At 38.1% G+C, this 24283-nt stretch overlaps 1 protein-coding gene across 28 annotated transcripts in view; it reads left to right on the forward strand.

Moving 5' to 3' along the window:
- Positions 1–628: 628 nt before the first annotated feature.
- The window catches only part of ADGRL3 (adhesion G protein-coupled receptor L3), an 864507-nt gene continuing 840852 nt past the window's right edge, over positions 629–24283 (forward strand). For 21 of the 28 annotated variants that reach the window (XM_021939113.2, XM_031664057.1, XM_031664058.1 and 18 more), the window contains exon 1: positions 763–1164. The gene's annotated coding sequence lies outside the window, so the exon portion shown is untranslated. Of the gene's footprint in view, positions 1165–24283 lie in introns of all 28 variants that reach the window. The other 7 variants (XM_021939122.2, XM_031664067.1, XM_021939135.2 and 4 more) reach the window with 1 other exon arrangement.

Below are 24283 nucleotides of genomic sequence, written 5' to 3' on the forward strand. Positions count from 1 at the left end.
CTCGCCCCCTCCCCTTTCTTTCTTCTCTTTTTGCCTCGGTCCTCTTCCTACTGGTGTGCGCGCGCGCGGGTTGCACGGTTTGCTTTGGCAGGAGCTCGCTCGTGTGTGCGCGTGTGTGAGTGTGCGTGTCTGGAGAGCGCCAGTGCCTCGCTCGCTCTTGGGGAGTCGAAGAGAAAGAACCGAAGAGACAGCGGCGGCGGCGCGGAGCCCGGGGCTGCGCGATGAAGCTCCCACATGCCCGCAGCTGCCCGGCCCGGCCGGCGAGCTAATCAGCCACCCCACGGGCTCGGGGCTCGCCGGCCCCCGGGACGCAGCCCTTGGCGGCCGGGCGCCCGCTCTGTCCGCGCGCCCCCTCCGTGCACCGGGGAAGGAGTTTGTGTGGTTCTCGCTCAGGCTGTCCGCGGAGGTTGCGGGCGTGAGAGGGGACCCTCGGCTTGGAGAGAACCTCGGGAGGACGAGGAGGAGGACGGTTTGGCGGAGAAGCCACCCCTGGCCCTCGCGGCTCCCCCTACCTATTCCATCGCTCCCGCTCCGAGGCGGAAAGGGGAGGACGTGGAAGAAGAAAAAGAAAGAGAAGGGGGGTGGGGTGGGAGAACTGGATATAAAGATCGGCTGGGGGGATGGTGGAAGATTTTTGGTCTCTTCGGCAGCGTCTTTTCTTAAGCGGCGGCGGCAGCAGCAGCAGCAGCAAGAGGAGAAGCAACCCCAGCTATGACTGCCGCATGTTAATAGCTGCCGCTGGGTCCCTCGGCTGCTGCTGGAGACAGAGCCTGACTCCGAAGTTGTGCAACTGTGGACTGGCAGAGACATTTGAACCCTCTTTTCTCTTCGCTCCGCTTTTGCCCCCTTGGGGTGTGTGAAGCGAGGAACGTAAAGGAAGGCGAACATTTGGCTCTCTTTTTCCTTCCCCTTTCTCCGTGGCTGTGTAGCAGAAGAAAGGGAAGAGAGACTTTTTGTTGTTGTTTCCTTGACTGGGGTCTCCACCCTCCTGCTGCTTTCTCTGCGCTTCGATTCTCGTTCTTTGCCGCGTGTGGTTGGGGGTGTCTGCACAGGGGCCGGCCGGTCTTTTGCCCCGAGCTCAATGGCTGGATTGTGGAAACTGCACCCGCCTTCAGGTTGTTGAGCAACTGATGGGACGATCTCAGGGACCGGCGGTTACGAAAGGTAATTTATTCTTCGCACTCTTCATAATAGGGGTCGCTCTGGCCGGGCGCAGGCTTCGGCGTCTACCGGGCGGGCAACAGAGGGGGTGCGGGGTGCATGCACACTCGCCCTTGCACTCACACACTCGCCCTCACACACACACACACACACTCATCCGGTCGTGATGCGGGGCGGGAAAGGAACCTCCTGGCTGGTGGGCGCTCGGGTCTGGCGCGGGTTCGAGTTTTTTCCAGCCATTCGGCGATTTGGCGGCCGAGGGGAGTGAAGGGGATAAGAGACTGGGCGCATTCGCAGCTGCACACGCTGGGGAATAGGAACAGTTCCCACCCCGTGAATTTTCCCTCCCCTCTCACCCCAGTGCCATCCCCTGGTGGGAGCAGAAAGCGGACAGGAGGGCGCCTTTTCTCCGCCTGGCTGGAACTGGTGCGGCTGGAGGCGGGAGCGGGCTGGAGGACGGACAGGGTCTGGGTGAGAAGCTGGGCTCTGGGAAGATGGAAAATGCAGGGTGCCGAGCCCGGCACTATTCTCCCTCGACGCTTGCCTGGAGCATCCGTGGTGGCCCCTTTTGCCCAGGTCGCGCCCCTGAGTCGTGGAGTCGCGCTGCCTCCCCGCGCCCTGCCTGTTGTGTCCCCTTCACGGCAGTTTGGTTTAGACCTGCGTGCCCAGGCTTTGTTAGGCGGTTTTGACTGGAGAAAGCTTCCACTTTCGTGGGTGGCCCGGGCTGCGCTATGCTGGTAGTGGGCACTGGGCGGGGGGCGGCGGTGTTGCACGAATCCGGGCGGCCGCGGCGCCGGGGCGGGGTGGGCAGAGCATTGGTGGTCGCGGTTGGCGGGTTACAGGTAGGAGAAAAGGCACCTCGGCGCTTCTCTCGGGAGAAGGGACGGCTCCAGGCTGCAGCGGAGCGTCTGAGCTCAGAAGCTTAGGGTGCCAGGCCCCCAGCACTGTAGGTGTGTGTGTGTGTGTGTGTTTGTGTGTGGTGTGTAGGGGTGGAGGCGACCTCCTCTACCAGGGTTACTTGGCGGCGGAGTCGGCGTTTGAGTGTGTGCGCATTTTTGCGCCCCAGGGACGGCAGATAGATATTTGCGGGGATGCTGGAGCTGATGCTACTGGAGCTGAGCTTGCTTATTGAAATCGCCTGGGATCCGCTTAACTGGAAAATCTGGTTTGAGGAGGCCACGGGGGCCTCCGCAGGGTGGCGAGGAAGCCTTGCCATGTCCCCTTCCCCTGGAGAGGCGCAGCTCGGCGAGATGCGTGTGGCGCGTGAGAGTCGCTGGTGCAGCGCTCCATGCATCCCGGATTGGCCCTGATGAGAACCTCATAGGGTAGTCATCTCTCCAGCAGATTGAAGTAATCGAGTCCAGCCAGCATAACTCCTGGTCCCTGGAATTCTCTGGCCACTTTCCTCGCTCTGATAGAAACATGCGCTGCTTTTATTTATGGCCAGAGATATCATAGCAGTTGGGCGAACTCGAGCCTTGCGAGCCACCTCCAGGGTGTCTCCTCCCTGTGTCTGCGTGTGATCCCTGCCTGCGGTAGTTAGAGCACATTGTAAACAACGGTGTAAGCACTCCTGCCACAGTCTCCTTTAGAGTCGAACCTGCTGTCGTCTGTTGTGTTTACTTTCCTGCCTGTATTACTCATTAGGAAGTATAAGGCTTCTTGCACCTCTGATTTTACATCCTTCCAGCCAGCTGCTGGGGAAATGAGGAGACACATAGACTCTGGCAGGAAGGAAAAATTGCCTTCTGTGTTTTGCTCTGAAGTAAATAGGCGGTCTGCTAATTTTAGTGTCATATGGGCTATCATCACTAGTTAAAGAATGTCATCGTAGAATCTGCAAAGAAATACTTCTTTAGCATTTTTTTTTTTTCATTTGGAGACTCTCCTATATTTCCCTACGAGAATAAACAGAGTTTGGTAAGATTTCTTTTGTATATTTTTCCATCTGTAATGGTCCTAAATGATCTGGATTTCTGGCGCCCAATTTATCTGTATGCGGATTACAAATAGGATAGAATTCTCAGCTCTTTTATAATCACCAAAATAGGATACCAGATAATTTGTATAGGAGTTAAGAGGATATTTGTTGTTGAATTCTCTCTCAGCTTTGTTTCACCCAATCTTTTTTTTTTTTTTTTTGGTAACCAAAGCAAGGGTAAAGAATGCACAAAGATAAACACAGTTTACAAACTGTTACTTTTGCAAGTGAAACTGCTTTTTACTTTTTACTTTCAATAATTAAAATGTATTAAATTCCTTAGGTCTAGATTAGCTCTGACTGCTTTGGTGTTTGTTGCAAATACTTGTGTTCCATTTTGTTTAAAAAAGTATAGGGCTCTTAATGTAACAGGGTACTTTGTTTTTAGGTACAATAATTTCTGGATGTCTTCATTATTTTTTGAAGACCTTGACCTCTTGAAAAAGCATAGATTGCAAAAGACACCGAATCACTGATGCTTGCCTTTAAGTTATATTTTCATGAGAGATATTGCTAATGGCCATCACCTAACAGAAAACTTAGAAAATTTTGATTTAATTCAGTGGCCATCACCTAACAGAAAACTTAGAAAATTTTGATTTAATTCATGAGAATCTAGCTTCATGTATTTGTTTCATTTCTAGATGATACGTATTAAAGTCTTTATACTTGCAAATATTTCTGAGGATTAAAGAATACTTGTCCTCCCATTTTAGAAGATCTAATCACAATGATTCCCAGTCCTTACATTACAAGATTTGATCAGATCTGTTCTTTGTTTCCTAGCAGCATGTGTTCCCTAGCAGTCATACATTCCACAGGTCCTGATGTCATTAGAACTGTGTCTGTCAGTGTATTGTGCTGTCTTTAGCTGAAGGTGAATGTGTCAGAGTATTTGAATGCCATTCCATAGCTCTTCCTTATCACTAAGTATTCAGTAACCTGATCCATTTGTGTATATGGTTGACTAGACTATTTCTGCAAAATCGGGGTAGGAGGAATGATTAACACAAAGTTTTCTATGAACTATTAATGTTTTTTTTAGATAGAGATGTTAGGCTGCATCAGGCATCCCCGGCCTGAAGAGTGATAAGCCAGCATGTGATTTGCCTGATGGGTAAATGCTTTTGATGTCTCATTTTAGGTTTCTTGGTGTGATTATCCTTCAGACTGAGAGTGCTCCTCAAAAATATGAATGGAAAGTCTTTCAGAAATGATTTTCTTAATCATGATCTTCTTAGATTTTGCAGATTTAAACACTCTTTTCCACAGGGAATAATAGCAAGTATGGCACTTACTGGCTGCAGCTACACAGGCTGGCATTGTTTCTACTAATTAGGAAAGGCAGATTTTTTTATGGATTTGATTTACCATTGATTCCTTTGTGTGCTATAGTCAAGGAAATCATAAATAGTAGATTAAAAAGACTATAAAATCATGAGGATTGAAGTTAGTCAAATAATATGATGCAAAACTGAATTGTTTTTCAGATTTGATTTGGACCACTTTAAGTGTTGGTTGAAACTCTCTTTAAAAAGGACTGCCAAGTAGAAGTGACAGTTACTGTTAGAAGTGGGGAGTTTTGGCCCAGAAATCAGCAAGGAAAACTGATTGCGATTTTCATATTTAGGATCAAACAGTGATTTTAAGAAATGCTGTGCAGCCTTAATTTAGCATGGTGTGAATGGCTAGAGCAGTTGGAATTTTAAAAGGATGATCTGTCCTTAAGTTTTGCAAATGGCTATTTTGCCTTCTCTTTCCTAGATTTGCATTATATTCAAAATATGCATTTGCTCACTTTGGGAGGAACCGTAAAGAATATGGCTGTATTGTAATTTATTATTTGTTTGTCCACAAGGGTATATTTGCCCTTAGATTATTATTATGTCTTATTTCATGCAAATGCATTTCTTTATAGAATAACCATTTTTATAATTAAATAAAAAGTAAAACTTGCAAGTATTAGTAAGGTCCTCCTGAAATTTTTCCTTGGTTATCTTTCTGTGTTTTGTCGAGTAGGGGTAGGAAGAGGGTTAGAGAGTTGTTGATCAATGAAGAGAAAAATCCAGATTTTTCATTCGTTGCAATACATTGCAAGAATGTAGTGTGAGCATGCCTGTAAATAACATTTATGCATCTAAAGTATGCAGGTTTTTCCCCAAATCTTTAATGTCATTACTCTGATCTGAGTGTCAGCATGGCCCAATAAAATTAACTCTACTGCTGCAAAAGAAACCAGGTGTAACTTTTTTCTTAGAATTGTGAAATGTGCTTATCGATTTATAAGCACAAAATACAAAAAGAGAAAAGTAGCTGTCCCACTTGAAATTAATTGAACTTCTTTATTTATTTTTTGGGGTGAATAAAAGGGGAGAGTTTCTATATTTGCTCATAATAGGTTCTATAGACCTTGATAAATCATGTCTTCCTTATGTCTTATTGACACCTAAAACAGGAACTTAGTTTCAATTTTAACAAGTATCTTCATAAAAGTGATTACAAATAGGTATTAAAATAAGTGAAAATTTGGTCCATATTATTCAAGAATTTAAATAGAGTATTGTGACGATAATCCTACTTATTTTGAAAACTATCTTTGGGATGGAAGAATAAATCACCCAACTGAATGTTTCTTTCTGCTAAAACTTCCATGTCAGTTTCTTTGTAAAGCAAACAATGCTCTTTTATCAGTGTTTTCAAAGTGTCCTCTGGGGAACCCTGAGGATCTCTGATACCCCTTCAGAGGAAATGTGAAAAGAAAACATTTTTATGATAATGCTAAGACATTATTTGCCTTTCACTTGTATTCTTTAACAAGTGTTCAGTGGCGTTTTCCAGAAGGTATATGATATGTGATGACATCATTGCTCTGATGGCATATGTCATATGTTCTTATGTATTTGCAAGTTTTAGAATTTTCCCAGTTTATCAATACTTGAATGGTGACAGTTACAGGTATAATAATCAAAAGTCACTTTAGAGGCTGAGTGCAGTGGCTCACACCTCTAATCCTGCACTTTGGGAGGCTGAAGTGGGCAGATCACTTTAAGTAAGGAGTTCGAGACCAACCTGGCCAGCATGAGGAAACCTTGTCTCTACTAAAAATACAAAAATTAACTTGGCATGGTGGTACATGCCCATAGTCCCAGCTACTTAGGAGGCTTGAAGCAGGAGAATCGCTGGAACCCAGGAGGTAGAGGTTGCAGTGAGCCAAGATCGCGTCACTGCAATCCAGCCTGGGCCACAGAGCAAGACTGTGTCTCAAAAACAACACAAAACAAACAACAAAAAAAGAAATCACTTTAGGTCATTTTTTTTTTATTATTATACTTTTAAGTTCTGGGATACATGCACAGATGTGCAGGTTTGTTACATGGGTACACACGTGCCATGGTGGTTTGCTGCACCCATCAACCCATCATCTACATTAAGTATTTCTCCTAATACTATCCTTCCCCTAGCCTCCACCCCCCAATAGGCCCCGGTGTGTGATGTTGCCCTCCCTGTATCCATGTGTTCTCATTGTTTAATTCCCACTTATGAGTGACAACATGGAGTGTTTGGTTTTCTGTTCCTGTATTAGTTTGCTGAGAATGATGGTTTCCAGCTTCATCCATGTCCCTGCAAAGGACATGAACTCATCCCTTTTTAAGGCTGCATAGTATTCCATGGTATATATGTTTCACATTTTCTTTATCCAGTGTATCATTGATGGGCATTTGGGTTGGTTCCAAGTATTTGCTATTGTGAACAGTGCTGTAATAAACATACGTGTGCATGTGTCTTTATAGTAGAATAATTTATAATCCTTTGGTATATACCCAGTAATGGGATTGCTGGATCAAATGGTATTGCTGGTTCTAGATCCTTGAGGAATTGCAACTCTGTCTTCCACAATGGTTGAACTAATTTACACTCCTACCAATAGTGTAAAAGCATTTCTATTTCTCCATATCCTCTCCAGCACCTATTGTTTTCTGACATTTTACTGATCGCAATTCTGTCATGAGATGGTGTCTCATTGTGGTTTTGATTTGCATTTATCTAATGTAGGTCATTAATTTTTAAGAGTGTAAAACGGTCCTGGACCAGAAAGTCTGAGAACGGCTCAAGTAGACTTTTCTGAGATCTGCCTCCTTGTACTCTAAAATGCCACCCATCCAGCCACATAAAGAGCCATGTAGGATGAGAAAATGATTAGATGTCCAACCTGTAAAAAGATAGGTAGGTTAGATATAGTTATTAATTATTTGGCATTTTCATTATTTTATTTCCAAATAATCCAGTGTAGGAAACTTGTTTTTAGACTTTTGTCCCCATTTATGGAAATGGAAACTTTAACACAGCAGATATGCAGCCTGATCTGCTGACTGCTCTTGGGAAGGCTACAAAGGAGTCAAGGGGAAAATATCTTGATCTAGGGCCTTGATCTAGGGCCTAGATCAAGATATTTTGATACCTAGAAAGGCAGAGTGGCGTCGAGATGAACAGAAAGGGACTCTGGAGTGTTTGCCTAGGTTTAATAAACTATTGGATTTGGGTTAAGATACCTGATTGCTCTACGCTTTAATTTCCTGACATTTTTAATGGATTTAACAATTTTACCAAATTAACAGATGATTATGAAGATTTAATTGGTAAATCTATGCAGAGTCCTTAAAACAGTTCCTTGTGCATAATAATAACATAATTATTTGCTGCTATTATTATTACTATCATCATCATTATTATTGGGTCTCATGAGAGTCCTAGGAAACTTTAATCAATTCCCCATGTGATTCAGATACATAATTATATTTCACACCATTTTACAGTATGTCTTAAAATGTTGGTAAATTTTTAAATTTCATATAAAAGATAATCTTGACTTTATTTTACTCTCACACTATAAAACTCATGAAGGGTTATTAGCATTTTTTAGAAGAGGAATTAATAAAACACCTTTGTTAGCTTGAGCTAAGTTTGAAGTTTGATAGTGAATGTGAATGCCCAATTAAAACTAGATTTCAAAGACCCTAATTGAATATTTATGTATCTTGGGAATTATTAGAGAGGAAATCACTTTTCTGACGTGATATCAAGATGACTCACTGTACTCTTAATCTGTTAATCACTATCTAAGCACCACAACAAGCCATTTTCAGTGCAAAGGATCCTTGGGGCAATTATATACTGTAGTTTAGTCTGTTTGTGAGTAGTGATATGTCTAGTGAAAGAAGCTATGCATTCAGATTAGCTTTACTAGATGCTAAAGTTTAACTGGAGAACTGTGTAATATTTTTGAATGAGACTTTGGCAACTATTTGAAAACTCTAAGTTACAGATGTGCTTATAAGTTATATACATTTTTGGGGTATATTCTATGGCTTGTTATAATTTCTGACCCAGCCTATCACTATGAAATTAGTGCTATAGCACTTTCCTTCCAGAACTTTGGTCGATTCTGATGTAGTGTTGTAGAAACTAAATTATCCTCCATAGATAGGAATAGCTGGGCAGTGTTTTTAATTATGAGATTCTCAGAAATGGTCTTTGGACTGAGAGTCACTTGAATACAACCCTAAATGTGCAAGTTTCTACCTCTGTTATTACTATCTGTAAAATAGAGATAATAAAGTCTACATTGCTGGTTTGAGTGGAGTAATAGGAAGTAAATATAAAAGTACCTAGTGGAGTGAATATTTCATGCATAGTACCTTTTGTTATTAGTCATAGTATTATTAGAAATGTCCTTGAGTACCATTATTAAGAAAACTTAGCTAAATGAAATATCATTTTCTTAATTGAAGAGTTCTTGATGAGCTGGGAAAATCAATAGCATTTTCTTAAGTAGTTGAGAAAGGTTCGAGTCTTGTATTTATTTTTACTATGTTGTTTCCCTCTGTCCCTTTTTAACCTTTTAAGTACTTATTTCTGAGCTCCTCTTCATCTTAAAATGTTATGCTCTGCTCCGAATTCCCCATCAAAAATTACAATCCTAGCAGAAAAATATTTTTGACATCTACCAAATAGTATGTCCGAAGATTGACTTTAAATTGGGTATAAAATGAAAGTAACAATTTAAGATGTTTTAAATTAAATACCCTGTTATCTTTTCACATGTCAATCATTCTTTAAGCTTTAACTGCATCAGAATTTTCTGTAATGCTGTAACCATATCAAGTCATCATAAACGTTGAATATATCAGGATTCTCATACTTTTAAAAGATTTATAATCCCAGATTTTAAGTCTCCTAAGAATGCCATAAATGAGATAAACCTATAAAATTCAGATCCCCAAATTGCTTTAAAGACTAAAACTTTTGAAGGGCTTGTAAATAGGTCCAAATTTTAGAATTGACATCTGCATTTCAGTGACAGTGCCAATAACAGAAGTTATTAAAATGTGTGACTTTTTCTATAATTATCCAGCATGTATACTGAAAAGGAAAGGATATGATATGGTAGGTGGTAAAAATGAATGAAAAAGTAAACTGCACATTGGACTGGACGACTGGCTTGCTAAATTGCACCAGAATTAGGTGTTTTAAAGTATGACTCAAGGAACTGAAAGCCCAGTAGAAACAACACCCCCTCCTGTTTGATCAGCTTGTGTTGGTGTTTACGCATCCCGCAGAGGCAGAGCGTGTTACTATTCAGGACAGCCCCAGTGGCTCCACAGTAGCCTGAGCCTGTGAGAATAGAGGAGAGACTCAAGCCCAGTTTTTGATGTTCTGCTTGGGTGGGTAACCTGAATACTAAAATGCATTCCATTGACGCTGACCCTGTAAGAGGGTTTTCAACAGTCTCCTGTTTTGTTTTGATTTGGTTTGGTTCCCCCCTTCCCCGTTTCCTTTTTCTCAAACTCTTCCAAAGACTTTTGGATAAAAGGAAATGGTCCTGACTGATGGTCATCTTTTTGTATGAGATTTTATTTCTGGCAAGAATGGAAGGGTTCAACTGGTTTTCATTAACACCTTTTGTTTTTTCAAATTTTCAGTGTTCTTGGTTTGTCAATGGCTTATGGTTGTTGTTTGAACCTTGACTCAGAATACTGATCATGACTTCAAGGCGTGGACAAAGAACTATTGAGAAATCATTTTCTGTTAACACAAGGCATGTGTGTATCTATAGCCTTTCTTTATATTGGCTTTAAATGTTTGGTTGATGTTGTCTAATGAGTTTTAATTATATTATTAACTGTAGTTGGCTTTGGAGGAAGAGCTTAGGCAGCCATTTAAAAAAATTACATACAATCATCTTTTAAGGTTTAGGCAATTTCAATTAGTTTTCACTATGATTCTTAATTTTTATGTGTTATGGTTAAATATTACAGTCATTCTAAAATGGTGCAACTTTATGATAGTATCTAAGTAATATGTACTTAAATTTAACTGAAAATATTTAATAGAATGGGTGTTTTCACTATTTCTATTTTAATTGCAAAGACACCTCCAGCTAACTTTCTGCTGAACTGATTAATTTATTGGGAAGTTATTGTGTTTCTCACCTAAAGATTCTTGGGAAAGAGTGAAGTTTTACGTAGGTATCAGAAAAAATTGGATACCTCTAGGCTTCTTCTTCAATTCCATGCCTACCAGTTCCAGGCCTACCCAGCCTACCAGTTTTCTTTTTCTCTGACTACTGGATTCATTCCCTTTCACCACAGTCTGAATTAAGTACTCAGTCTTATACTGATCGACTGTCGTCAGCTTGGTGGAGGCAGTAAGAATATTGCAGTTCCTCTGTGGAGGAATGGATAGCTAGCTTGAAGAAGAAAAGGCTCATTTAAGAGAGGGATGTTGCTCACACAAAAAGAAAGAGGTGCTGATAGTATCTGAATAGTGATTCTTTAATAACTGGGACAAATCAGGTGTTGGAAGTATTGGTTAGGAAAATCATTGAAAATGGGTTTACCCTCTTCCTATAAGAGGCCAGAGTGATCTTAGAAAATGGTTCCTTACTCACTTGACCAACAAAACCCAACAAAATTATGCAAATCGGGAGGTTCAAATCTTCAGGTTCATTTCAAGAGCACCCAAGTTATCTATTAAACTGCTCAAGATATCTAGGCTCTGTATATATGAAAAGCCACCAAATATCTGAAAGAAGTGCCTTTGTAGAAGCAGTGTGCCATTTCCATCTTACAGTGGTAGAGCCACTGTACAATGGCTCTGTTCAATGCCATATGGGAGAGCTGGTCACAGGTTTGTTGGCACAAAGAGAGCTGGATTTTTTCCTGTACATGCTTAAAAATGCAGAGAATAATGCTGATCTTCAAGGTTTGAATAGAGACTATCTAGGCATTGAGTAGATTCAGATGAACAAAATCCCCAAGATGTGACACTTGATAGTGCTCATGGTTGAATTAACCCATGTATGAGCTTCGCTGGCCACATTACTGAAAAGGAACAAATTGTTCCAAAACCAGAAGTGGAGACTGCACAGAAGAAAAAGTTATGTCAGAAGAAACTGAAGAAACAAAAACTTATGGCATAGGAAGAAATACAGCATAAAATAAATGCAAATAGAAGTAAAACCAGAAAAAGTGAGTTTGGAGTTTGTAGATATGTATCCATCCATCTGTTTGAGACGTCTAATTATTTTACACTTGCTGTGTACTCATTATGTCATGCTTCTGATGAGAATTTATGTTTATTCAAGTAAACCTTCTGTTTAGAGGCAGAGTATTCAAAATTATATCAAGTAAGATATTTCAGATAATTGAGCATGGATAACTTTATAGTTGCCTAAAGCATCCAAACAAAATATACTTCAGTGTATCCAGTAGTGTTTTTCAAATGATAGACATCTAATATGGGCCCATTATTACCAAAACCAGAGACTGAATATTAATGCTGACACTTGACCACCTGAGGTGGCTTAAAGCTATTGTATGTATTCTTTGGAATACTCCTAAATTTATTATGTTACTTTTCCTGTATTCAGAAAAGAAAGTTATGTTGAGTTTTCATTTTCATTGAAAAGTACCAAATCAATATAAGTAGTAACATATGAAGATAATTTGGAAGAATTTTTAAAGGTTAGTAGAAGGCCTAATTAGCAGAAATCTTATGTATAATGACCTTCCTTACTATTGCAAATCCTCAAAGAAGAAGGAGCACTAAAAATTAGTATGCTGTCAACATTTTTTTTTTTTTTTATGATTTGACGTTATTAAGCAAACTTTGCGAGTATTTCTTTTTCTGGTGTGTTTGATTAAATGTGTGATTTTATCTTGGTGAAATAGCCTGCTGGGCTGCAGACAGTAGTGTTCAGAAATGAAATTTGCTTAGAGCCTCTGAGTAGACATTTATTCAATGAGACCTTTCTTGAATAGTAGATGATAGTGAGATAACAGTGGTGTGTGTATATATGTTTTCTTCCTTGAATTTAGGGGATGTTGAGCTAGAGCAACAACAACAAGAGAAGTAATGGGGTATGAAAGAAAGCATTAGATTTATATATGAGAAATTAACCTACTTTATTACAAATGAATGAACAGTCTGTATGAGGGACTCATAGTATCAATGTTAGAGGACACTGTGTTAGCCCATATGTTTTGTTTTAGCAGTCCTTGTATGTTAATTCCTTCCCGGCTACTCTCTTTTAGCTTAGTAGAGGTTACTCTGGAATGAATTTTTCCTCAACATACATCATTTGTGCGTGCTTTTTCGATTCTACTTGGGTGCTGGTAATGGCTGAATTTTGATTCCCATTCTTTCTTCCTAGTATAGAAGATCATATTTAAATTTTTTTCTGATTATAGTACATGCTCATGTTGAACACTTTTGAAATACAGAGATACATAAAGTTAAAACTGAAATCACACAATATAACATAATAGAGTGGCATACCACCATGTTCGCAGAGATTACATCATACGTAATTTTTGCTTTGATTATCTGCAACTGTATTTTGTGTTTGTGTTTGTTTTAATTGAAATGAGATTAAACCATATTTAGTTTGTAGAATTATCTCCAATTTCTCAATGCCATTATTTTTTTGAAAGCATTATTTTAAGTATTGTAAAATATTTCATAATGTAGATATACTATGATTTATTCAAACATTTACTTATTCATGTGGCTTGTCATTTGTTGCTAGAATAAGTGATGTCACCATGATTACCCAAGTGCTGAAAGCTTGGCCTGTTCTCTAGTTTTTTCTGTAGTACAGATTCCTTGAAGTACAATTACCAGATCAAGAATCGCTGACTTTTTCTGCGGTTCTGCAGGATCAGATGCATCGCGTCTGGCCTGTAGTGGTCCTCTGAAGGTTTGGAAACTCACCAAGAATTGTGCTTCGGCCGGTAGCGGTGGCTCAAGCCTGTAATCCCGCACTTTGGGAGGCAGGCAGAGGCCCGGATCCACGCGAAGTCAGAATCAGAGACCATCCTGCTAACCCGGTGAAACCCCGTCTTTACTAAAAACAAAGAAAACTAGCCAGGAGTGGCTGTAGTCCCAGCCTTCTGGGAGGCTGAGCAGGAGAATGGCGTGGGCAGGGAGGCGGAGGCTGCAGTGAGAGCCAGAGATCCGGCCACTGCACTCCAGCCTGGGCGTGAGCGAGACTCCGTCTCAAAAAAAAAAAAAAAAAAAAAAAAAAAGTGTTAACTCTCAGTAGTGTATATAGTTCATGGCTACTAATTCTTGGTTATGTATAGTTAGTAAAGTTAGTAACTTTTACTAAGTTTTTGGTAATTCTTAAGAATTACTAATGCTCAGCTGTACATATACGCCAATATATAAAAGCAGAGGTCAATATAATAATAAATGGAAATTTACCGATTATTAATATTTAAGTAAAATTGTGCCTGTCTTTGAATTTAACATATTACTAAAACAAAACCATACAACGAATTTGCTCCATGAAGAACTGAGTCCACCGTGTGTCTAATATTTCCATAAACGTTCTTAGTTTCTTTCACTGATCTTGAGTGGACCTCATATCTCTTAAGTTTATCTAAAGTATCAACTTAAAAAAATTTTTATTTTCCCATACTTCTTATAGAACAAAAGCAAATGTGGTTTGGATTATTGTTCTAAAATTTAAGTATGAAAAGTAGGAGCAAATTATCAGTCAATGCATTTAAAATAAATGAAGTTTGTCTATAAAAGTAGACGGGTCAGAAAAGTAATTACACAGAACATTTTGGCTTATAATAAGTAAACGGGAACACAGGTTTTGCTAGGTGTAACCTCAATTGGAGATCTGTCTGTAGGAATAAGAGTTAGGTACAGGCTGGATGCTATGACTCATGCCTATAATCCCAGGACTTTGGGAGGCTGAGACAGGACAATCGCTTGAACCCAGAAGTTTGAGACTAACCTGGGCAACATTGTTATACCCTATCTCTATATAAATTATTAGAAAATTAGGCAGGCATGGTGGTGCATGTCCGTAGTCCCAGCTCCTCAGGAGACTGAGGCTGGAGGATCGCTTGAGTGGGGGAGTTCCAGGCTGCAATGAGTCATCATCGCGCCACAGCACTCCAGCCTGGGCTACAGAGTGAGACCTCGACTATTAAAAAAAAAAAAAAAAAAATCGATAAAAATAGATACATAATGTGAAATGTCCAGTAGTGTTTAGGTAAAATTAAAGAGTAAAACAGCAGGTGGATAATGCAATTTGAAATCAATTTTCCAGTAATGCTGGTACCTACTGAATTTGATTTCATTGTAGTTCATTCTTTGTTCTGAGAGACTTTAAACAGTATTTTTGTGACTTCTGCTTCCAATTGTACAGACATATTTACGATACATTTCTAGCAGTCAGAGTAGAAACATATTCTACTTTCACTATCGATATTTTGTTTAAATCTGCACCAGAACATATTTATGGGACAGAGTTTAATGCTTGATAAATAAATGATTGTATAACTGCATGAATGTGCTTTATGGACCTAGAAGAAACAACTGAACATGAAAGCAGTTTTTGAAGTTACTGTTGCAAGATAAATTTAAGTGCCATTGAAAATTGCTCTGTACATGCGCGTGCAATAAAGAAAGGCACAGAAGGAATCTTGAAAGCCAGACTCTCTGTGTTTTAGTTTCCTTAAAAATATATTGTCAAGAGTTGAAGTGACTTGCCCAAAGTGACATGGCAGTTTTGCAGCACATGCTGCCTTCTATTATGGAATTTCTTTTTTTTTTTTTTTTTTTTTTTTTTTGAGACGGAGTCTCTGTCGCCCAGGCTGGAGTGCAGTGGCTCGATCTAGGCTCACTACAAGCTCCGCCTCCCGGGTTCACGCCATTCTCCTGCCTCAGCCTCCTGAGTAGCTGGGACTACAGGCGCCCACCACTATGCCCAGCTAATTTTTTTGTATTTTTAATAGAGACAGGGTTTCACCGTGTTAGCCGGGATGGTCTCGGTCTCCTCACCTCGTGATCTGCCCACCTTGGACTCCCAAAGTGTTGGGATTATAGGCGTGAGCCACCGCGCCCGGCCTGGAATTTCTTAGTCTTGCACTTGAGAGTTCTCATTTCTGATTTCAGGAATAATGTTATCACTCTCTATCTTGTATCGAATTAGTCACGTAACTTCCGTAGGTCTGTTTCATCTGTAAGTGGAAGATAGGGTGGTGGGTGGTCCTTTTACCCTAAAATATCCATGGGATAAAATAAAATGGTAAAGCTTATTAGAATACCTCTGCCTGCAAGGTGTACTTTTCAAAAAAAAACTTAATAGGTAGTTGATGTAAGAATTCACATTTCTTCCTTTGTTAAGAGCTAAGGCTCAGTATTGCATGTGGTAATAGCATATTTTAAAAAGATGAAATAGATTAAACCATCTTTTTGTGATGGCTTAAAGGGAAAGTGACATAATGAAGATGCTTTGCATGATTTAAAACCATTAAGGAGTCTGATATATTTTTATGATATTTCTCTATTATTAAGGATAGTAATACGTTTTGTTCCTAATAAATGATTTGAGGATTGGTATAGTGTGTTATATCAGCTTTCTTTTTCTTATGTTTATATTCAATACTTGTTAGATTCAGAGCTTTGGGCCCATAGTAGTGTTACCTTGTATCAAGGCAATTTCAACTTTTCTTCATTTATAAAGCAAAAGTATATACCTTGAGTATAGAATTCTCAGTGTCCTCCTTTTACTCTTTTTATTTTCTTATGGCTGAATTTGTTTATGTAAAATTATTACAATTTATTATAAGGTTCAAACATTAAATTGTGTTTAGTTCTACATTAATGAAATGATCTTTACTGGCTGAGCTTAATAAACACATAAATAGAAAAGTATCAATTACAGTAATAAAAATGTATACACATGAATGAAAATCAAAGAGGAAAAGTAGAAAAAGGGCAAAGGAATCATAAAAGCATGATTTCAAACCTTTCCTCTATGTCACACTGGAAAAGTTACTTCACTTCTCTATGCCTGATTTCTTCATGTGTGGAAAAGGAGAAAAACAATACCTACCTTTCAGAGTTACTGTGAGGATTAACTGAGGTAGTGCACATACAACATATTGCACACTGTCTAGATTTGTATAAGCACCCAATACATTTTATTATTTGTGTTAATTTTTTCATTAATTTGTTGTTGAAGCTGCTACCTTTTCCTAAGTGGGCCTCTAAATTGTTCTACTATTTTTCTACAGTTCTCAAAATACTAGTTTCATTAAATCATTAATTTTATAATTCACTATTTATTTGTTAGCACCAGATGTCTGCAGGGTGCTGGGGATATGGAGCATAACATGGCAGAAAGAGCCTCTGACTTTATGGCACATGCAAAATCATGGAAATAAAGAGGAATTAAGCAATGTATCCCTCATTAATTAGTCATAGTTAAAATTGTGGTAACTGCTACAGAGGAAAAGTCCAGGATGCTATGAGAGTTTAGCAGCAGAATCAGACCTTGTCTGAGCTGGGTGGTGAGTGGGATCTGAAAAGACTTCCTAGAGCCAGTGACATGTGAACTGAGATAGGAAGGTTGACTAGGCAGCCCTAGAGAATGTGCTCTCTTCACTTTCTGTCATCAGAAGAGCTCATCACAGACCCAAGCATGTTCTGGTGGGGGAGGTTAATAGAGCTGAGTACAGGGAGGAAAACTGAACATTGATGCCTTCATGTGGCAATGGAGACAACAAATCTGAAATTTTTCCTTTACAGAGAAAGTGAGTTAACATTGAGAATGTTTCAATACCACTTGTCTAGCTTTACTATTAAATTTCAGGATGCCAGAAAATAAACTCTCTATTGACCATAAACAGTGGTCAGGCACTGAAGATTTGAGATGAGCAGGAATATGTAAGATCTATACAAATATTGAAATGAAGATTTCAGAGTTTAGTTTTGGAGATATGTATCTGTTCGTATTGTGACGAGGAGAGTTTTACTCCAGAAGGTTGGTTCCTACTCATCCTTATCCTTATTTCTTCCCATCCCTATTGACTTACTAAGTACCTGGTATCTTTTGTCCCTGAGAAACTCTGTAGAAATAGAGGAGCCAGCTTTAGGAATACCAGTGCTAAAGAAAAGGCTATGGTTATGACTCTATTTGTCAAAGAATAGCAGTAAAATATCAATCTGGAAAACAGTTGTTAAGGAAAATGTGGTATTATTGTTTAGTAAAGACAGTAGACTTTGTCTTCTTTTCACTGCTAGGATTAAGGTTATTATTTACATTTGGGGGGACTTTCTACAGTATGTAATGATAAAGATTATTTATTAATTATTTGGAACAAATTATTTAATACTAATAAAGTAATAGTGAAGTATGTTTTAAAAAATGATTTTTGTTTAGGAGTCTTTGGGCAAAATGTTAAGTAAGTGTGGTTTAGGAAAATTAACTTAGTGAAATCAAATTTTTAAGAGAGGAAGAGTCCTATAATAGAAGATACTATATTTAGAATCATTAATCTTTTTCATTCATTTATCAAGAAATATTATTAAGTGCTGCTTCTTTTTTTTTTTTTTTTTTTTTTTTTTTGGAGACAGGGTCTTGCTCTGTCACCCAGGCTGGAGTGCAGTGGCACGATCATGGCTCACTGCAGCCTCGACCTCCTAAACAGAATGGATCCTCCCACCTCACCCTCACGAGTAGCTGGGACTACAGGTGTGCACCACCATGCCCAGCTAATTTTTTTTTTTAAGTAGAGATGAGATCTTGCTTTGTTGTTTCGACTGGTCTCAAACTCCTGAGCTCAAGTTACCCACCTACCTTGGCCTCCCAATGTGCTGGGATTATAGGCATAAGCCACTGGTGTGCCCAGCTTGAGTGCCTCTCATATGACACAGTTAAACACAATTGTGATAAAGATTAAACAGGAAAAATACTGCATTTTATGAACTCGTCAAGTAGTGCCTTCCTGAAGAAGGGAACCTCCTGTTTCAAGGCTTAAAGAAAGGGGCTCAGTTCTTGTGAGGAACTCAGAGGTTAGAGAACCTGGAACATAAGGATTGAGAGAAGTGATATGAGATCTGGCTAGTAAGTAGTAGGCAGAATTTGTAGTGTTTTCTAAGGTTAAGTATTTTGGGATTTTATCTTAGGAGCAATGGGAAGCCATTAAAGGTTTTAAGCAAGGTAATAACAAGATCAGATTTTCATTTTAAAAAGATTATGTTGGCTGCTCTGTGTAGACATAATTGGAGGAGGCATCAAGAGGGGCTGTGGAGAGACCAGCTACATGAGCGTCTAAGCCACTGCCCTACTGCTTCTGAGCTAAGCAGCAAAGGATAGATCCTGCTTCTTTCTGGCCTCAGTTGATTCATGTGTAAAGAAGTGGTCTGCATTGAATAATACCCATTTTGACTGTACTATGCTGTACTCTAATTAGATTATAAAGATATGGAGGACCTAAATGAGATGGTGATCATTGGTTAAATGACCTCATCTAAACTTTACAATTTTTCACTGATCTACCTATATAAGATATGGTTGCAGTTATCATTCTGTATCCAGTTGTTTAATCTGGATTTATTTTTTACCTGAAAGTTAAAAGGCATTCTCTGGAGACCTGTAATGTAACTAGAATTTTTAATATGTTTGTATTTTAAATGCTATTTAAAAACCATAAAGCCAGATGTTGAAACTGCATTTAATTTAATTAAGACAGTTGAAACCATGAAGATCTTTCATTTTGTTTACAGTGATTTATTTATAAATACCCATCATTGAAGTCAGGGAATTCCTGTTTCGATGATACCTGAAAAGAGAGTAGTACATTTTTCTTCTAATAGTGGTTTAATATTCTGAATGACAGATACAAAATAGTTGACTATATTATTTAAGAACTTATGAAACACTTCAGCTTTTATGCTTTTCATTAATAATGTAAATATTTTATTTTCCCCTTGTGTTCTGTCCTCTAACTCATCATTGCTCTTTGTCATCTCTCTCTTATGGCATTTCTGACATTCTGCCATGACTTTCGATTATTTCTCTTCCTGTTTTAAACCTCTATGAAAATTTATAAAGTCATCTGCCAGGTGCAGTGGCTCACGCCTGTAATCTCAGCACTTTCGGAGGCCAGGGCAGGAGGATCACTTGAGGTCAGGAGTTTGAGACAAGCCTGGACAACATGGTGAAACCCCACCTCTACTAAAAATGCAAAAATTAGGCAGGCTTGGTGGCGGGCGCCTGTAACTGCAGTCACTCGGGAGGCTGAGGCAGGAGAATCGCTTGAACCTGGGAGGCGGAGGTTGCAGTGAGCTGAGATTGTGCCACTGCACTCCAGCCTGGGCGACAGGTGACAGAGCGAGACTCCGTCTCAAAAAAAAAAAAAAAAAAAAAAGAAAGAAAGAAAAGAAAATACAAAGTCATCAATGGCTGGAACTTCTTTTAGTCTTTTCATAAGCTAAAGTATTTGGTTATGAAAATGAGATTTGATTTTTTCGAAGGTAAGGGCTTTGTATATTAGATGAAGCATATGTGAAACGTGTCTTGTATGATTTTAAAAGGTAATAGAACAACAAGCTCTAATAACTTGTTTGTGTCATGATACTTAGTGATTTAGAACATGAGCTTTAGAATCAGAAGACTCTGAGCCTAAACCACGGGACTGCCGTATAGCAGCTATGTGACTTTGGGTCACTTCCTAAGTATCAATTTACGCTCTACATCATGGGACTGATTATATCTGTTCCATAGAAAGATCGTGAGAATTAAATTCAGTCATGTAATCTAATGCATGGGCAGAAGGTTTAGTCATTGTGAGATTCAGCTAGGAAAAATTAGTGCTATCACCACCCTTGCTTCATGTAGAAAAAGGGAGTGGAACACAGTAGTTCAAGCCATTTCCTTTTTTTCCCCTTTGCTCCTGCTCTTTTTGCAAGATTGACATTGCATTTTATATCTGCTGCTTTCAATCTTCAGGGACTTCCATTTGGAATCATTCTGGCATGCTGCTTCATGTATATCAAACTGTCTTTTTTTATCTCTGACTTATTCTGAAAGGAATGATTATCTGGCAATTTGTGAGATACAAATGGAAGCCTGAAACTTATAGCAGCGTCAGATAAGCACGCCAGAAATGACTTTATTACTTATTTCTAATACCGCATTCTGTAGGCATATATACATAATATATGGACTGTAAAATACAGCTTGCATACTTAGTATTTTAGGACAGACATAGTCTTTCTTTTTCCCCAATGAACATTTTCCCCTAAATCAATTACTTTTAGAACTTGAAGAAAATTGCTTGTTTTGAAAGTGACAATTTAAGAAAACAGTCTCACTATTGCAAAGAGTTACTGTGACAGAGGCCGGAATATGAGCTCAGAGACCTTTATCCTGAGTTAACTTCTCTCTCATTGAATGCAATAGTTTCATAAACATGTATTAATAATTAGGGATTATAATTAAATAATATTTAGCAAATGTATTAGATATTATGAGGAAAAACATACAACTGACATACATAATAAAATAGTATAGTTTTCCAGAATATTTTGAAGCCAGGTTTTCTGAAAGCACCTGTAGAGGTGTATGAACTAGGACTCAGTGTGTCTGTATATTTGGCCTGTGAGAACTTGCCCTTCAAAGGTAGGCTTGTAATATGATGTCAATATTTGTGTCCTCTTCAAGAACTGCTATTTCAATATAAGACATTGTCTGCTCTCTAATTACAGTATTCAAAAGAGAGAGATACAATTTTAAGCCTCTCTTGATAGCTGAAAAGATTTTTTTTGAAAGGACATAAAAACCCTTAAGTTCTTGTTCTGGGTAACCAAGTATCATATTTTATTTGTAATCCTAACTGCTATGAAAGTGAATTGGTAATTTTTCCATGTTTTTGAGTCTCTTATTAGAATTAATACTTCTACAATAAGTTGCTTTACTATTTATTTTTTTTTCTGAGTAGTTTATTAAAAGAGCTGTTAAACACTTTGTGACATGTTTAAACATATTCAAAAAACTTATTTTAGATAATTTTATGTAATTGTTGTAGCAAACCAGATGTTGGGAAGTTCTTATTTAATCAGAGATAAAAAATATTCGCAATATAGTTTTGTCTAGCTGTCAGCATAGATAAATGAATCCATTTCAATCAGCATGCTCCCAGTGAAAAAAGGAGGAGATATAATAACATTTTTCTAGCTACATTTGTTGAAAATAAATATTAATCTTCTATGTGGTTAAAACCATGCTGTGCCAACTCTATCATAACCATAATTGCAGGGAAGCCTTTCAGATTTTTATTTTTATGAATTCTGGGTTTTTTTAAATCCTTCTGGAAGCATTGAATTAGATTCTGCTTTTCATTTAGATTATATGCTCATTCATGTTTGTCTTAATCTCATATTGAGATACCTTGTTAAGATACTCTTGGGTAGTTTATTGTCCAAATAGAACACGTGATCTGGTCAAGATTTTTTTGGGGTCCCAAACATAAACCTTATCTTAACCTTTCTTTTAAATCTGTTGTAATTCGTGGAAGAAGTTTAAATATATGTTTTTGTTTTTATTTTATATCAATTCATAATTGTACATATTTATGGAGTACATAGCAATGTGTTGATATATAATATAGAGTGTTCAGATTAGGGTAATTAGCATATCCATCATCTCAAACACAAAGAAATAACAAGCAATATTTTTTATATTCCTCGTTCTCTTTGGTTCTATAGCATTGGTTAAGACAAACTGCTTGCTTCTGTAGTTATGCTGACTTCCTGGAAAATGTTGCATAAAGTAAATCACTAAAGGAAAACAACTTTGAACTAACAAAACAAAACAAAATTAGGCATAAGGCCAGAAAAAATGTTAATTTCAAGCTCCATTGGAAATGCCAGTGAGAAGAATGACAGGGACTCATGTGAGTACAGGAACCAAACTGGTAAGGAACGAGGTTCCATATTCTAGTCTTCTTAGTGTACAGTCAAGAAAGAGAGAAAGGGAAACCCAGACTACAAAGGGAATAATTTCCTCCTGAAACAATACCAACAACATCACTTTCCCATAATAATAAAGTTTGATTTTAAATTTGTATTTCCTCTTAGGGGTCCTTAATTTTTTAAAAGGAATTGTAGTGAGGGGTTCGATATTATGGTTATAATTACTGATTTTTGTCAAATGTATGAAACATTTGCAGGGAAAATTGTTAAGATAGTACAAAAGCACTATGAACTGTAATAATTACCAGCATTAACTGATTGTTCATGCTGATGTTTGTCTAGGCTATTTATTGAGGAAATATAGAAAATGAAGATTGAAGGCATCATTTTATTTGCACCTCTAATAATAATTCTTAAGGATGACTGTCAGATTTTTTTTTTTTTAAGTCAGATTATCTCTCTATCTCAGTTTTATTGATACCCTCTTCAGAAAGCAGCTTTTGAAAGGGTTCTTCTTAATTGCTGGATAGAAAATTGGTTAGAAGCACTTGACAAAATTCCCTTTGGAGACATGTTAGACTGCCAAGGAAAAGGGTGAAATGATACATATAGTTTTATTATCTTCTCTTGCTTTCATTATGGCATTCTGATGAAAGAGTAGAAAGTACATTTGATGGGCTCTCTGCAGTTACAGATACAACCTACAATATAAGCAGAGAGTGATGCAAAATTGTTCTTTTATGGATTTCTCATTGGCCTCTTGTTTCAGTGGCTTGAGGAATGAGAAGTGAAACAATACTCTCAGCTTCTGAAACACAGTGGTTTTGAAAGTAGGTGTAGAACCAGATTGGTGAGAGGTGGTGTCTGTCGGTCAAATGCCTCCACTTGTGTGTAAGATTTATATGTCAACATCGTGGGTGTTTGCCCACACACTATGGGGTAACAACCCATATTTGATTTTTATTTTTTTCTCTAATGTTGAAGGTGTGTGTCTGAGTGTCTGTGACTTAGTGATTGTTTGGGCATTTTGGGTTACCTTGTCATTCTTACATTGGCCAGTTTCTGTCTGCTTCCCTATGCCTTGAGAAACACAATAGAAACGACAATACAGAAGCAAGCCATCGTCTTCCAAGAGCAAAATTCTAACAGATCCCAGACTTTAAGTGAAGGAATGATTTGAGGACATTTCCAAATATAGCACTCTGAATTATGAGTTTATAAAGTGCTAGGTAAGTGTCTTTGTATTTGTTAACTGCTTATTTTAAATTTTTCATGCTTTGCTTAATTAATCAACACTTTCTATTCATAAAATTTCTATATTGGTAAATTAGAATTTTTTTGAAATAATTTTTTAAAATTATTAAATTTTTTTAAATTGTTAAATTCTTATTTTCAAAAATAATACTTAAATTTTTATTTTCAAAAATAATCTTCATGTATACCGTTTGGGGCCTCAAAATCAGATTTAATGAAAATTTCATGTCTAATAACTACAATAACACTTTTATCTTTACTCTTTATTTCAGCTTCCAGACAACTTTAAATATGTTTATGTTTCCATAGCTAAAATTTGTTGGGTGAACTCATAAATATTTAACATGTGTTTATGTATCTTAATTTGGGTCTTCATTGCCGTTAAATATATGTTGTTTCAATGTGGGAGCCACCCTTTAATTTTATAGTTTGATATAGTAGTAGCCAGAAAACCTTTAAATGCACAGGTTTATTTTTGGTCTTTCATTTTTAAAAGTTTCCAAATTAAAAATTTATTGCTTCTTACTAAAGCATTATGTATCTTTATGTATTTAAACTGAAACTGGGTCTTCCAGATTTTCTCTGGAGGAAATATAGAAAAGTTGG

Source organism: Papio anubis, chromosome 3 (assembly GCF_008728515.1).
Source record: "Papio anubis isolate 15944 chromosome 3, Panubis1.0, whole genome shotgun sequence".
Lineage (NCBI taxonomy): Eukaryota > Metazoa > Chordata > Mammalia > Primates > Cercopithecidae > Papio > Papio anubis.